We start from the raw sequence: 17,482 nt of genomic DNA on the forward strand, positions 1-17,482 counted from the left end.
ATTTTTTCTTATATTACATAATATTACGTATAATATATAATATTATATGCAGAGATCGATCATACATGGTGATACTATCCAAGAATATGAGATGCAGGAGCAAAATAATATTGTACTAATCGATAAAGAGAACAGGTTAAAAAAAATTATTAATTAAAAAATAAATTAATATAGGCGTACGTACAATAAAATAAGACGATTAAGACTTTTTGAAAGGAACTATAAACTTCAAAGGTACATAAAAATCCTTGTCTTAAAGCAATATATGGAAGGAAAAATTATTGCCACGCACACATACGATATAACGGGATTAATTCCGCGCATGTTGTAGATAGAGAAATTTAGAATGTTGTGTAGTGACCTTGAAAAGAAGAGATTTCCCGCGCGTTGCTACATCTGTTTAATCATTTCTCTAATTGGCGCCTGCCCCAAAAGCACGACCGATGAATAATCGCATCCGCTACTCATACACGCGGATTAAAATGCAATAATTAAAAAGAAGAGGGACTCTCTTTCCCTTTCTTTTTTTTTTTTTTTTTTTTTTTGCGTGCGCTCTGTAGAATCGTCAAATCGAGCGAAGGAAATCTCCGCTTTTCTTCGCACCCTGCGCCTTCGGGGTCGACTTGTCGCCACCTCCGGCTCGGAGTTTAATTTGCTGTAGGAAATCTACTCGTTTCCGCGTGCACGTGGACCGTCCCTTCCCGCGCTGAGCAAAAACCAGCACGTCGTTCCGTTACTGTAAATCAAAATATCCGCTGCGAGCACCAACGACGACAGATTGCTGTTTAATATAGGACAGGAAATTTAGAAAAGCGAAGAAGAGAGCTCTCCTCTTCGTAGATTTCCTCTCTCTGGCAATAACTATACGAGATGTCTTCGAGGTGTCCTTGACAGCGAGGAAACCTCAAAATTGTGTTTGAAAACGTAAACGATGATGTGAGAATTGCGAAAAAATAAGAGTACATAATTTCTATTTTATTCGAGTGCAGAAATATGAGATTTCGATCCGATTTAAAATTATTTATTAATATTATTCATTAATATTAATTAACTTATTATATTAATATTATTATTCTTATTCGGTATAATATTTTATTTGATATTTTATTCGATATATGTAGCATTCATTTGTTGCATTAAAAAAAATTCTATAGCGATGACCATCATGACAGTCAACGTGTTATTCGTTAATTAACTTGTAGGGTAATTAAAATGTTTTAACTAACTATGTTAATATTATTATCATATATAAAATATAGCAGGAATTTTTTATTTGACTGCCTAATTGTGCGAGTTAATCAATCGTAATGAAATTAATCGAAGTTTGCTATAGAAGAGCGGCTTGCTCAAGTCCTCAAGCCAGAATGACAGCCTCCGCGAGGCGTGTGCGAGACGAGACGTATCGATGCATCTCCGAATTTATTTCCGAGCGCCCAGCAGAGCGCGCGGCAGTACGGCGTCGCATCGTGGTGCGCGTGAGCGGCAGCGCGGCAGCGTCAGTATACTTTCGGACGTCGTGGTGCGTGTCTCGTCGCGCGGTGGTGTTCCCGGGTTTTTCTCGCGCGCGCGCCAAGAGTATCGGCGATTGATTCCTCTCGCCGCTCCGCGCCGCGTTCCTCGTCGATCATCGCGGCGAGCCGCGATCGTGTCGGGCGTGAAGCCGGTGTGAAGTGCAACATTTTTGTCGCGCGAAGCTCGCGGTTTTTTTCCGAGTGCAAATCGCCTGTGGATTACTGCCGCGGCAGCTGCAGCGGAGACAGGAGCGAGAACAGGATCAGGTCAGGACAGGTTGTTTGGGCGGTCACCCGAGTTTGGGCCGTATGCATTCGAGATTCGCGCGAGCCGGCCTCATCGATCGTATAATTATTAAATCCCCCTCGTGAGATGTTGCTCATCTCGCGCAAGAAATTGACACCACGAAACTATTGTGTCTTCTTTTCTTCTTTTCTTTCTTCTTACTTTTGACGTTGATTCGTAACTTTAGTGTGATTGACTATTGTCGATCGTAGTATAGATTTAATACTGCAATATTGAATTTCCAACAGTGATATGATGTGCATTATTTACGAAGCTCTTAGCTATCGATAATTTTTAATTGAATATTAAGATCGTTATTTATGTCTATACTGCATTTTATTGCGTTTAATATGGAATGCAATTTTAAAACGTCAAATTTGAAAGTAATATTACGGGTATTATTAAAATCGGGAACCGCAATTTATTTCCGCGATAACCTTATTGCTCTGAAAGCGGTCTTCTTATCTAATTGGAGCTATACGCGCGAGTTTTGAATATAAGTCATATTACTTGTTTGTGATATGTTAATGCGTGCGTGTGCTGATAATTAATTTTTCTAAATCTGTTCGCGGTCGACAATGTCGCGCAACATTATTTATATATTATTTTAAATTTATGTCGGGGAAAAAAATTCAAGATATAATTTATTTATTATTAGTATAATAATGATATGAGGAAATATTTGAGAAAAGATGTTACTTTAATATAAAGAATACGTATTTCAAAATGTACTTTTGAAAATTCCATCTCTCTCTTCATATTGCTCCAAGATGCTTTAAAAAAATAGTAACTCTAAAAAATTCAAAAATTTAATATATTTAATATAGAGATTTGATTAATGTAATGGAGTGGTTAATATACTGATTTAATTATAATATATAAAGATTATTGATTGAGAGAAAAATAAATTTTTAATTTTTGAGCACAGAATATTCTCTCTTTGGGAGAATAATTTTCAGTAATAGAGTGGACAGAAAGAGAGTTTTTTTATAAAAATAAATATTATAACGATAGAATTGAGAGAAGAGAATTTTCATAATTATTGAAAAGTCATTGAAAATATATAGCTCTATGAATCAACATTTCAATGAATGGAGATCGGAAACGAATGTAACGAGAACGTGGAAGGTCATAGTGATAAGTTCGAAAATATCGTTCAGTGTGTTCCCGGTGATTCTGAAAGCAACATGCATTATGGATTCCTAAAATATTAACGCATACCGAAGCTTTTATCTTTCGATACCGCCGCTGAACACATGATAAATTAATCGCTAATGTACATGGTACATTATTGCAATGGGAATTACGTAATACGTCAAAGGAACGCATCGGTGAGCGCTTGTTACGCCATTGCGCTTTATATAATTTCCAGAATACCAAAGATGATTATCGTTATTTATGCTGCAATTATTTAACATCCAATGGAAAAAAACCCACGGTCTAAATATACAATATATCTCGTTTTAATTTAATTCTTTCGATGATTGTTACGATTAACCTTTATAGTCGACCTTTGATATTTTACAACATTTTTGAAATACTGAACAAAAAGGGAGAGAGGGAGGGAGAGAAATCGAAAATATTTTGCAGAATTTCCAGCAAATCCGCGATTACGCGACATTTACATGTATTGTATTCAATGTGCGAATTATTTAAACGTTCGGGATATAATTTCGCGTTGTGGGATTACGAGTTCTGTTGAATCTCGCATTTCTATCGAGAGGGAGGTATATTTAGTAGAGATCTCTTTGCGGATCAGAATGCAATGGCACTTGGTGCACGCGTTGGAGAACTTGACCTAACTGACACTGTTGAACCACGTGGAGCAAGTCGCAGTGATTTCGGTAGCAGCAACTCGGAGCAGAGCGACGCGCGAGACGGCGTTTTTGTCATTTTTCGATGTCGCGCAGTACCTGTAATTTGATTGTATCGTTCTTTTTTTTTTAATGTCAGAGAACGTTACGTGTTTTTAATTGGCGTTACGTACCTATACGCGTCGCGTTACGTAAATATACGAGCGGAAATGGCGAGCAACGAAATATTTTCTAATATTTATGATACATCGCAACGCGGTTGCGTATGTAGATATATTATGTATTTATCCAACACATCGAATCTTCATTTGCTCCGAAACGAGGGGAGAGAGATTATCGAGAGAAAAGCAGATAGTCTTCTCGGCCAAACTTTTCCCGTTCGCAGGCGAGAGAGCGATTCTGTCAGAAGCAATCTCGTTGAAAGCTCGTTTATGCGTATAGGTAACGTGCAACGTGTCGTTATCCGTCGTTGCATGGATGATGCATTCTTGCAAGTAGTGTTATCGCACGATATCGAAAAGTTCTCTTCGCGTGATGAAGAAAATTTTTTATCGATCAAGTATTTTTATTATAATTCAGTTCTTTTTTTCCACGCGTAAACATCTTAGAATATTAACAGAATATAAACAATATATAGACGTAGACTTAAGACTTCTATATAAATATACGAACGTAAAGAATACAGATATATATATATTTAGAATATGAACAATCTAATAAGACGGATTATCGCGCAGGGAAAATAGAGAGCGCGGATCGAGATTTATTTCCAGCATGAATACTTTGTATCTCTCTTATATTTTTGAATTTACTTCCGACGATGATAGACCCGCCCGCGCAGATCGTTCACCTGGAATATTTTAAAAAACCCCGAGGTATATCGAGGAAAAAAATTCAATCTCGCGAAAAGTTTCCGCTCTTCTTTCATCCGGCCCCTCCCCCACCCTTATCTCTCTTGTTGATTTTCGGTTAACGATCGCCGTCAACGGCGACGAGAAAACGTGTCGTTCCCTTATATACGCGAGAGAGGTATTTTCGCGCAAATCGCGAATGTTCGTTTTCCGGTGCTTCGATCGCGTTGCCTCGTTCACATGCGCGTTTTGTTACACGTCGTTGCCTCGCTTCCTCGTTTCTCTCGCTGTTTCGACGTTGTTACGAACAAGTGCGAGTTACCGTTTCTATTCCGCTGGCTATGGTGGTAGACGCGTTTGTCGGACACAGTAAAGTAAAACAATACAGCTTGTCAGCTGCGATAATTAATCGCCAGCTACCAGCGAAAATCGCTCGAGAATAATTATACGTCCGTCGCGTGTGATAATTATTTCGTCAGCATTTTCGGCTCTATTGAAGAGACGCACGCACACATTGGATATTTAATTCATATCGCGAAAGTCATTTGGAATTTTCAGATAAAATCGAGAGAATAATAAATCTCTTACGTATAATAGTATCGGTTATAGAAATATGAGAGATAATCTTTAATCGAATCTCCAGACACATTAATAAATAAAAAAAATTATGTAATTAATATCGCATAGTATGAAGAGCGAATGTAAATGTCTTTTAAAAGATTAATTATAGTATCTGTATATTTTGAGCTTTATATATATTTGAGATTTATTCGAACTAATGCGAAAGAGCCAAGTATTGATCCGCGCCGTGCCTTCACATATAGCAAATTTCGCGAGATTTTTTGTTTTCCAATACGATATTCAATTAATTGTAGTTACAGCATTTTGAATAATTTACGATTAACCAATTTTTTGTATTATAAATGACGAGCGATTGACATTTGAATCGACATTTTATGTAGCGTGTAGAGTTTGTGTCAAGAGTTGGATTATGTATTAAAGTCTGCGGGGAATGAAGATTGATGTATAGGTATAATATCTACCTACGCGTTATTAAAGTCGATATGTTTTAGCATCAAGAGAGCCAAAAATTATCGGAAATGTCAATCGTTTCTGTCAATTTATTATTCCCTTTTAGTTTCTTCGCAGCGCGTGACGAACTTTTTTTGATTCAAATAGGTCATTTATTTCGTTTCGCTTTCTCGCAACAATATCCTTCGGACGTAGAACATGTGTTGCATTTTCGATACGACACGTGATTCGTGTTAATCACTGAATCCTCTCGAGTTAAATCTGCCAATTAAATGTGAAAAGGGCGGTGTGCAGCATCGCTTCCTGCTGAAGGACAAACACGTGTTTCGAGTTCTCGAAACCCATTTCAAACATTCCCTGGTATGTTTCCTTTCTCTCGATGTCGAATCTTACATAAGACAGATGTTTAACGCGCTTCCTTCTTTTTACGTTTTTCTTTTCCTTTGTACAGAGGATATTTAATCCAAAGTCTTACGTATACTTTTATTATATATCATCTCTTGAGTAGAATTGCAAGTGATACTTTGGAAAATAATAAGTAATTTTATTTTCTTTAACAACACACAGCACTCTATTTCATCTCATTAAACTTAAGGCTCCTGGGTGCTCACCGCGGCCATATTGGATTGTGACGTCAGAGGCGAGAAAGCACACGTTGAAAATTCTTAGATGCCATTTTTTAATGAAAAGATATTTCGATTAAACAGCACTTCAGATGGCTTTAGCACTCTTAAAAACCACCGAAAACTATTCTTTTCCCTTTATAATCAATCAACATCTGTAAAATGATCGAGATATCAGACTTTGACATCCGGAATGACTGCGCATGTGCAAAGACCAGACGGACTGGGCTTCATAATATTACATTTTACAGCTGTTGATTGATTATAAAGGGAAAAGGATAGTTTTCGGGGTTTTTTAAGAGTGTGCTAAAGCCATCTGAAGTGCTGTTTCATCGAAATATTTTTTTATTTCGAAATGGCATCTAAGAAATTTTAGCGTGTGTTTTCTCGCCTCTGACGTCACGATTTCGACATGGTCGGAAAGGAGCCAGGAGCCTTAATCATTTTCAAAACTACGAAAGGGAAAAGAAAGTTGGTGATCCTCTTAATTGTATCGTAATCGATTAAATAATTATTTCTCGCATTAATTACGCAAGTTGTATCGTTGTGAATTGATATAATAATAGTTTGAACTACGGCATAATCGCCGTAGTTTTATTCATCCAATTAGTTCTTTCTCCCGGCGTATATAATATATCCGCCGTCGAAGGCAAATATATATACACAAGTATGTGACTTGGAAGTGGTTGATAGAGAGTTAACTAGCGACACCGCACACACCACATGCCAGCCGTATCATCGCATTATCGGATAAATTCCGCTAGCCGGTACTGACGCGGGCTGAAACGATTGCGTCATCGATTTTTGCACCTATATTCTCACCCCATCCCCTCCCCCCTTCACCTCGGTCACTGCCCCTGTAAAGGGGCAGTCGGATCTCTGTTCGAGCGTGAAGGATAGAGCATCGATTTGTCCGGTGTGGTTCTCCGATAAATATTTGCGACCGATCTGCGTGTTTGCGGTGACACGCGCACAAGCGTGTATAGTTATCGTCGCGAGTGACACCGCACGATGTATAAATGTTATCCCGCCGATGCATAACGAAACGCGCGTTCTTTCCGCGCTATAAACGCGTCTCGCGCCCTTGCCTCGCTTAATACGACGAGGAATGGAAACTATTTCGGGCAGCCGAGCCTCGTTACGCCAAGTAAATCGCGCGATGCGACATGCCTATTTTTTCTTCAGAATAATTAATATATGTATATAATCGAATAAAACGTGTCTTTAAAGGTGCTTTTACATGGCGCATTTTTTTTTTGTTTAATTTGCATTGTAATATATATAAAATTTTTGTTTAGCTATATATATATAGCTGTTTCAATATTTACATCTCGCGGACGGCTTTTGTTTGTATTGCATATTCTCTATTCTTTTTTTTTTTTCTTTTTTTTTTCTTCAAATTTTATATGGATTATTCTCGTTGCGTGTCGGAAACAACGCGAACCGTTGTAATCGATCGCGGCCGTGTCACATTGATATATAAACGTAACGCTAGCAATGGTGCGATGACAGACGGTATGATAGAAAGAGAAAAGAGAGAGGCTGTGTTTTATTGGCATTTTTATATCGCCTTGCGATAGACGTACCGCCCGCATATCCAGGCGAACGCGATACCTCCGTCGCGATTTATGGCCACCAGATTGCTCCAAATAGCAGCTGAGCAGCACTCATACAAATGCGTCACACACACACAAACGCACACAAACATATATATTACCATACATGGAGGTTACACGCACGTTAGCACGCATGCACGACTGATGTACATACACACAGTATGCGAGTACATACACACACGCGAGAATGACACACCTACTAGTTTGACCTGTTTGGTTTCGGTTCATCCGTTGATTAACTGTCTGCACATGTCCAGACTTTGCCAAATCGACGATGTAACGTGGATAAATGAGTATATAGTACATGTATTGCGTGTGTACATGCATATACAGGAGAAATATGAAAACAGAAGATAAATCTAGAATATTACATCTGATCTTTTAAGCAATAGGCAATAGGTTTATGTTGAAATTGAATAAAATCTTGCAAAATACAAGAAATGTATGAATTAACGTTATGGGGAGAGAAGCATTGCACTTTTTTAGAGAATGCACAATAAAATAATTGTTACTATTGAAAATATTGAAACATTATAAAAATTAGTCATATTTTAGAAAAATAATATTATATATATGTTTGTCGATCTCTCTCTCGATATAGAGACAAGAGTTGGAAGCAGATGTAGAGAATGTTTAGCTAAAATTAATGTATTGTAAATGTCAACCTTAGTTGGTAATTGATCAGTTGAAAGTAGAATATAGTAGTAGTATTAAACTTGTAATCTCGTACAGCTATTTAGCAGCATTTATTACGAAGATTAAAAGAATTTGATTTTTTATTTTGTTAAGTATTTTTGTTTGCTAAAGTTTAATAAATCCATTTAAATTAAAAATCGACATTGATAAAATAAAATGTTCTAAATTTTATTTTTACAAATTCATTCTCATTCTGTCGCAAAAAATTTCTTTTGTCATAATAAATGTGAGAGATTTGCGAATAAATGTTGCATGCAAATGTAACATTTATCTTTCATACACCCGTTTGCGGGATTAACCTTCATATTTATCCTTCATATCCTTGTATGCTTTCACGTCATGTTTGATCTTCAGAGCTATCTGACAGAAACGTGATATAGCGTTTGAAATAGAGTATTTTGTGTATGTGCAGAGCTGCATATTTAAGGATAAGAAGGAGAGTAGCGTCTCGCGAATTCTATACATGATGTACTGTATTCTATTTCGAGTTTCAAAAGGTCACCTATCTAAAATATATATTAAAGATGAAGCAGATGATATAGAAAAATATATGTATCTTGATTTCGAGAAAATTATATGATTGAATTAGCTATTTATCTTCTACGTACACACAGAAAAATACGCAAGTAAATATACTTTATGCAAGTAAATATTACTGTTTCAAGTATTTCATAAGTTCATATATAATATATAAACTTATGAAATACTTGAAACAGATAATATTTACTTGCATAAAGTATATTTACTTGCGTTTATATTACTATTTTTCTGTGTGTACAAATCTCTTTTTTTTTATATTTCTGTTTTTTGCTTTATATTTTTTATAGATATATGTTATTTCGATGATGAAATCTTATATCGCATTCCTATTAGAAAGCAATTTAATTTTACTCGATTGGGGCGAATTTAGCCATGATTCGGAATGTTCGTTTCCGAATTAGAACAGGAATTCAGGTAGAGAATCGTTGATCCTCTCTCTCTTTCTCTCTCTCTAAATTTCAAAGAATAGAGATGCTTCTTTCATTAGTCATGTTTTATTTCTTTCTTGCGTGATGAATGTTTTCTGACCACTATTTGTCGCGCTCGAGTGTAGAGAGAATGTGTGATGCTCGAAATAGGTATATCAAATGTTAATATCAAATGCTTGTTATTCGTTCCCTTATGGTTTCATTAACAAACAGCTCGCATTCGCATTGATTTCGGATATGTACGAATGCTCCGCTCATTTATCATCATTCTCGACATTCCTTTCTCTCCCTTTCTCTCTTTCTTTCTCTTCTTCACGTACGTGATTATTGCGCGCTGGATTTTGATCGATGCTACAAATAATGATGTTATGCGAACTAGTGTATTAAAATATCGAACATAAAGAAAAGCATTTAAAAAAAAAATTGAACAACGATAAATAAAATAGAAATGAAAGAAAAAGAGAAATGATCTGAAAATCATTTTAAAAAATATTATGTTTCTATATATGAAATTTTTTCGTAATACCTGGCATGTCTTTTGATTTGTCTTTTGACGGGATGAAATACAATGGTGTCGAGGAGACAAATATACAATCTTGCATATATATGCATAGCTTCTTTTAGACCTTCACTGTTACTAGAGTATGCATAATAGCAGTAAAATATACAGTAAAAATAAATTAATGGTTTAAAAATATGCGAATTATTAGACAGCATGTATTTGAATATAAATATATCCGAGAATTATGTGACGAAAATATTAATATAGCATTTGCTGAATTAACTCTTTTTAGGACGGTTAAAATAGGTATTAAAAATTTTATAATACTGTAAAAATATTTTATGATTTAAATGTGCTGTTGAAAACTTAATTATAATCACTATGAGAAAAGTATTTTATTATTTTATTTAGCTGACGCTTTATATATATATATATAAAGTTTTATATAGAATATATTGTTCGATTTCTCTTTATTATATTTCCAGAGCAAAATTGTGGAAAATCAATTGACATAATTGACCTAGATTAAATATATGATTAAATATGATACATATGTAAACTTATATATACACACACACATAAAAAGAGAATAGGATAAAATTTACAAACGAGCGGAGGGATTGACTTTCTTTTACGAGTGCTGCTGCGATTTCAATCGAAAAATACGGATCGTCCGTGAGGTAACAGAAATTTAAAGCGTAATCGGATTGCATTAAAGCGATTACTATTGTCGAGAGCGATCAATGCTTATAGCATTTTACGATAGAGTTTCTGCAAGAATGGAATTGTATGCAAGCAATTCCATTAAATCGGAAATACTGCCATCTTTTCTTCGATTTCAACATTTTTTGTATTAGTATTGTTTCCTTAAAAGAACTCGTAATTCGAAATATCGATTAATTTTAAATTTGTTTTACAAGAAAATTTTCTTTACAAAACCAAAAGATTTTTTTTTTCATTTAAGATACTTTAGTTCTTGTATAAATAAGAAATTTTTATAAATTCATTAAAAATTATTTTAGCCCCCGTTTCTTTTAAAAATATGCATATTTAGGAAGATTCAATGTGTGTATATTGCAAATTCAAAGCGAGATATAATATATTATTGCTACATTAACGATATAAATTCTATCTTGTACGTCTTTTTTGCGATAAATATGTGAACAATTTAACAAATTTATAATTATTAAGTGCAATTAGTAATTCTGTTAGTCTGACTGTTACGCGGCGATATAATAAAATGTTGCTGCGCATTATTTCGCGCGTTGTGACAATTTCTGAAATGTAAAAATATTGTTTGACCGTAATTGGGACGACAATGTGGTATCGATCGATATTTAAAATTTTCAATCTCCGGTCGCGCGCGCAAGTCTTAGGAGTCTGCAATACAAACGCATTCGTTAAGATGGAATCGGCGATCGACTAGCAATTTCATTAGAGCGAGGTGCCGGTGCTCCGAGAATACGCATTGAATCGTCTCTCTCCTCACTTTCATCGCAGAAAGTCTGGTCCTCCCGTAGTTTCTAAAGCTTTCTACGGTTCACATACACGTTCGAGTTGAGAGTACTACTTTTATAGGACATCGACTTTTTTTAGCATATCTACTCTCTGTATGTAATGTCAGGCGAAGTATTCTCTATTAAAGAAAGCGAATCAGAGTAAAGTCCATTTTAAAGCGGGTCTAGTCTATATTCGACTATTGGTTGTCGTTTATTATTAATACGAGTTACTTTTTTTAAATCAGAATTTAAAATAAAAGTTTAATATGTCGAGATATAAGTAGGGGAGCGGATGTTTTTTTCCAAGCATCTATTCTCCCATCAATTAATACGTAGTTTCTTCCAACTCGTTAATTTATACCTATACTACTGTGTAATAATTAGTAAACATCGTTACATAGTAGATGTGTGCACGCGAATAAATGTAGATTTTTTAAAATGGAATACGGATATATCTGGAAATTATATATTGTAAGCAACAGTCACGAGCAGCTAAATTACTTAATGACATATAATAATAAATAATTTAATTATACTTTTTCTTGATGAATTATTTAAATGATGTTTATCAAGGCCAGAGATATTATATTATCGAATTTGGTTTACATCCTTATTCGTCGAATTATTCGATCGCGTTTGATTGAGAGTATGATTTTTATTTAAACCATTTTAGTTATACAATGAGAACAAGAGTTTACTTTTAATATTTTATCCTCAGAAGAATTTTGGACATTTACATTATTAAAATACTTTAATATAAGAAATTCACCGCAGAGCTGTCTTGCCCTGTTGCATAAGTTCCGAGTGTATATTCTCTCTAACGTCCTAAATTTGACACGTGCAGCTTTTTTTATGATTATGATTGAACCCGGAAAGAGCGAACTTTTTCTTTTGGATGCGGTTTAACGGGAAAGATAATAAGGTTCAAGCACACAAAAAGCATTTCACCGTTACGCTGTCCTTTGCGATCAATTTGCCTTTTCGATGCGATGAGTCGCGACAGTCCTTTCGTCGCGCTCTCGTTTCTTTTACCTTTTTTTTCCCTCGGATCTCTGTCCATTGTCGCGATCGCTCCATTTCTCTCTCTTTCGATCGTCTCGATGCGTTAGAATCAACCTGTGAAAACTGTTTTAGCGAGCAGGCAAATTTCCCTCGGGAATACTTGGAGAAATGATTCTCGTTGCGCGTCGACATCGCGAATAAATGGGAAACCGCGTTAAAGTCGTCACTCTCTCGCCATATAGAGGCGATTCGCTACGCTTTTATTCGTCGTCGTCGATAGTAACAGTATTTCTAGGAGAGCCTTTCCTAGATCTGCCGAATCATCTATGGGAAGAAAGTGTATACCTGAGAAACCGCATTTATCTTTCGCGTTTGATTCTGTTTCGCGCAGAAATTCTATCGAATAAATGTATTCTTGTGGAATATCACAAAATCGATAAATTAATTGTATTTTTCTTTCACGTGGACGTAAAGAAAAGAAAATATGAATATTTAAATATTCAATTTGAAATTTTATTATACAGATGTTTAATATCGGAAACCGATCACAATTGCAACGAATAAAAGAGAAATTAAATTCTCACTTGAAAAAAATGTCAATATGTCGCTAGAAATACAATATTATATTGTCGTACATTTTTACTTTTCAAAAATTAATTAAAAAAAAAAAAAAACCACGCGACGAAGCTACTAACTAGCCGACAACTAGTTTAGCGGGTTTGTTTCTTTTTTTTTCTTTAGTTTGCTAAGAAATAGATTTTATTGATCACGTAGGATTGTAAACTCGTACGAACACAAGGAGGAAGTTGGGTCGCTAGCTCAGGTGCGCTGAACTTTGCGCGGCGTTTCTTCCCTCGGTATCTTTTCTTGGTGGGTTCTACCTGGTGGGAATCTACCGACAACTTCTCAATGGAGGCCGACTCCCAAGGCGATCCAGGGTCGTTCTCTCACGGTACCCGAGCGATTTGCGCGCGTGTGTGGGACAAAATAGGATCCGTTTGCGACGAACGCGCATCCACTTTCACCTACGTTGTACATTTTAACTGCGTGCGTCGTCGTCGACCATCGATCCAGGTTTCCACGTCCATGATTGACAGACATTTCACGAATATACGGCTGTTTTAAATTAAATGTAAATCGACGTATATTATATATATATATATATATATATATATATATATATATATATATAATATACATATATATATAGCGCGTTAAGTTATTAAATCAATAGCTTGTAACAATGCATGAAGAATTTAAAGCCTATTTGATTAGCAGAGAGAATTTTTAAATCAACAGTTTTCTTTTCGAATCATACTAACAATAAGTCCTGATTTCCACGATTTCTTTCAAGCTAATATATATATTTTTTTAAGCTAAATATTAATGATATATTTCTCAATTTTTCTACATTAAATATAAAAGAAAATTATTGGTTATATTACAAAAATACTGGAGGAAAATGAAAATTTTTTTTGCTAATTAATTATTTATGTAACGTAATGTATGAGATGAATCAAGAAGCCAGCAAGTCTTACAGCAAGCATTTCGTAAGGCACAGTAGTCTAATATTAGAGGCACCAGATCCTCTCTTGAAAGGCCCCATAGAACATTATCTCATCCCTTTTGAATCCATCCCGCGTACCTTCTTTTTTTTTCATTTCTCTCTACAGCTCTTCATCCACATACATCGTTCCGACCATTTTTCATAACTGTACCTTCCACAATATTACAATAGAATTCATGATTAACGTGTTTGAATTGTCAGATTATGCAATTCCGCTGTTTTATATTAAAAAATGCAAACTTTTACATATTTTTTCGTGCGGTTTTTCTATCGATTGTACTCTCTTATTAACTACTAAGTTGATAATTTATTTTTAATAGATGCTTATTCGTTTATCTTTTTTTTCGCATGCATTCAACAAAAATTTATTTTTAATGTGTTTAGAAATAATATTTATTTTACAAAAATAATTTTAAAAGAAAACATCACAAACTCGTTAAATTTAGAATTGGAAGTGTGTATCTCCCGAAAATCTCTCTTATAATATAACAAACAGAGCAACTGAAATGTAATAATGTTGAACTACTTCGAGAATCGATTACCACCGCTGGACAACCTTGAATAATTAGCTCTAGTTAGCGATATGTTGTCCTTGTAAACGATCACACAGTCGTAATATAATCATCGTGGCGATAAATTTATTTAGAATCCGAAACGCGCGATTATACGTCAAGTGGAAAATAACAAGTGAGCAATTTTTAGAATTTAAGAAAAGATAGTAAAAAAACATTTTTACACGTGCGATATTTTTTTTAAGAAACGTTATCGAGAACAATTTTTTGATTAGACAAAAATAAAAAAAAAGAATTAACCCGAACGCGTTTTTAAGCACACATGTCCCGGATATACTAAGCACGTTTCATATGCATCTTCGTAACGGCGCATCGCAGTTGCATCGTAGATTGCATCGCACGCAATAGCGTGCGCGAGAGAAGCCGAAGAGGAGCACGCGTTTAACGTCACACACGCGTGTGCGTGCGTACGTATACACGCGCACATGCGCGTGTATATTTATGGTCATGATTCGAATTACGATACGCGCATTTCCGTTAACGAGAGCGAACGAGTTCGCTCGAGGGGGCGAGGGGGGACGAGACAGCAGACCGGACGATGAGAGTAGAGACACGCGGATTTGTGCGCCTCCGACAAAGGCCCGGCTTCAGGGAGTTGAAAACCTGGTTAAACGAGGGCGGCTGCGCTAGCTAGCTAGCTAGCTAGCTTTATGGCTTTACACGGTGTATGTGTGTGTGCGTGTATGCGCTTCCCATGCATCTCCGCTTTGCGCTTCGATGCTTCTTGCAGTTTCCGCACGTTTTTTAATCGTATCAAAGAATATATGCGAGATTTAAAAACAGTTGTGTCGCGAAAATAATACATCGGGGTATTTTTCAAAATCATATATCGTATTCCTTTACACATACATACACACATACAACTATGTAAAAATTAAAAAAATACTATATGAAATTCTCTCTCAAGATTTATTTACAATTTTATCAGCACAATCAAAAATTTACATCTTTTTACAATATTTTAATCGTATCGAGATTTAGAAAAAAAAACAGTTGTGTCGCAAAAATAATATATTACGATATTTTTCAAAATCATATATCGTATTCATTTATACACACAATGCAGCTATGTAAAAATAAAAAAAAAAAATTATGTGAGATTCTCTCTCAAGAGTTTGTAAGATTTATTTACAATTTTATCAGCACAATCGAAAATTTACATCTTTTTATAATTTGCCGAGATAATTGGAAAGATGTGCAGGCGCATCTCGTTAATAACGCTTAATCTTTCTCACGTTACCCTTGTCAACAGTTTGCTGTATGTTACATAAATCTCGACGTGTTACTGTAACGAAACCTCGAAGCGCTTTAGTGTCGCTCGCGCGTTCAGGAAACCGTGCAAACAGCAACGTAAACATCGATTGAAACGGGAAGCCTGTGCACTTAACGAGCATCGACAAACGTTCTCTTCGGGAGAACAGGTACGTGCGTACACCCGGGGAACGACAAGTTCAGTAGCAAAGACTTATGGGAATGGTGCTCGTTAGCAAAAGCGCGGTGAGAGAGACTCCGCGGATCTCGCCTGGGATTAGGGCATGCGGCGCAACAATGGCGAGCCTCTGTCGTCGTCCTTGTATGGCAAGGATCTTCCTCGCCCCGACTTTCCTCCGTCTCGCTTCCGTTCTCTCTCTTCGCTATTTCCTCTTATCCTTTTCTCTTCTCGGGACACGCTCGTTTACTATTACCGTTTTCTCCAATCTCGCGGCTCTTTTGTTACACATTGCATTGTCGCCGCGCGAAGACTATCCGCGCTATTCTCGTCGACAATAGATACGGGCGATTGTTTCTTAACCCATTGGGGCATGATAATCGCTCAGTCAGCCGTCGAGAAATAATTATTAAATCTCACAGTTGATGGACTTGAATTTAAGAGATATATGTCGACATATATTTTAATGCTGGAAAAATTAACAGAGTTATTTACAATGGTTCCCTAAATTTATAATAATTTTCAGAAATTTAAATATACATATATATTTATATTTAGATCAATTAAACATACGTTGAATCTATATAATTAAATTTGTTAATGCCTCCCTTTCATATCATTATAAATTTTATATGATAATAATAATCATTTTGTTTTAATGTTATAAAGTCCGATCATTGTATCTCATGCTGAATTAAAAAAAGGGAAATTATTACTTAATTAGTTAGCATCTCTGCGTAAAAGTATAAAACGAGCAATTTTTATATTAATTAAAGAAAACATAATTTTTCAAGTAATTTCTTTAATTTTTCGAGAAAGCGAGTAAACGAATATATTTATTTGGAATTTGTTATTTGAAAAAAATTATTATCTCTCGATTAGAATTTTGCCGACGTAAATAAAAAAAATAGCGATTATATTTTGTAATAAAATAAAATAATGGAAAACATGTATTTTTTCCGAGTTTTTTGCCGCGAAAATATTTTCGCGTCGTAGATTTTTCTTCATCCAGCGGAGTAAAAATCACGCACATGTGGTGGTGGATATAACTATAACTAATAATCACGCCGCGCGGGATCATTGTACCGGAAGACACGCTCTGCGTGTTCCGCTAGAAATGAAAATTCTTCCTGCCTGCGACCCATCGTCTCTTAATTACCATCTTCGCCGATTATTTTCACGCGCTCGCTTCTTATACGGTTCGAGTTTCCCGTTTCTCTCTTAACACTCGCATAGTCGGATAAGGATCGCTTTGACCTTCACTGTTCCAAGCGTAGGTGTTAATAATCCTTCCTATAATTAATATAATCTTACGACCTTTAGATAATAAAATTTCGTACGATTATTGAATTTAGCATCTGGGGTATTTTTTACTATATTTTTTCTTTTAAATATAACTTTTTATTTTTACTAAATTGTGTGGTAATATTATGTGGATATACAGCGGCATTTTTTTTTACATTACCCGAACGCACGATCGATCTCAATTTCGTAGAACGAAAGAAATATCCGAC

At 35.5% G+C, this 17,482-nt stretch overlaps 1 protein-coding gene across 8 annotated transcripts in view; it reads left to right on the forward strand.

The window, feature by feature from the left end:
• Window positions 1–17,482, forward strand: part of LOC145935846 (rap guanine nucleotide exchange factor 2) — an 81,825-nt gene that overhangs the window by 23,112 nt on the left and 41,231 nt on the right. For 3 of the 8 annotated variants that reach the window (XM_083037502.1, XM_083037504.1, XM_083037508.1), the window contains exon 1: window positions 1,502–1,778. The exons of 1 other annotated variant lie outside the window; for it this stretch is intronic. The gene's annotated coding sequence lies outside the window, so the exon portion shown is untranslated. Of the gene's footprint in view, window positions 1–1,501; window positions 1,779–17,482 lie in introns of those variants that run through there. 4 more of the 8 variants (XM_083037509.1, XM_083037505.1, XM_083037512.1 and 1 more) reach the window with 2 other exon arrangements.

Source organism: Prenolepis imparis, unplaced genomic scaffold (assembly GCF_030444845.1).
Source record: "Prenolepis imparis isolate NDT839.2.m4 unplaced genomic scaffold, iyPreImpa1.0 SCAF_5, whole genome shotgun sequence".
In the NCBI taxonomy this organism is placed as follows: Eukaryota; Metazoa; Arthropoda; class Insecta; order Hymenoptera; family Formicidae; genus Prenolepis; species Prenolepis imparis.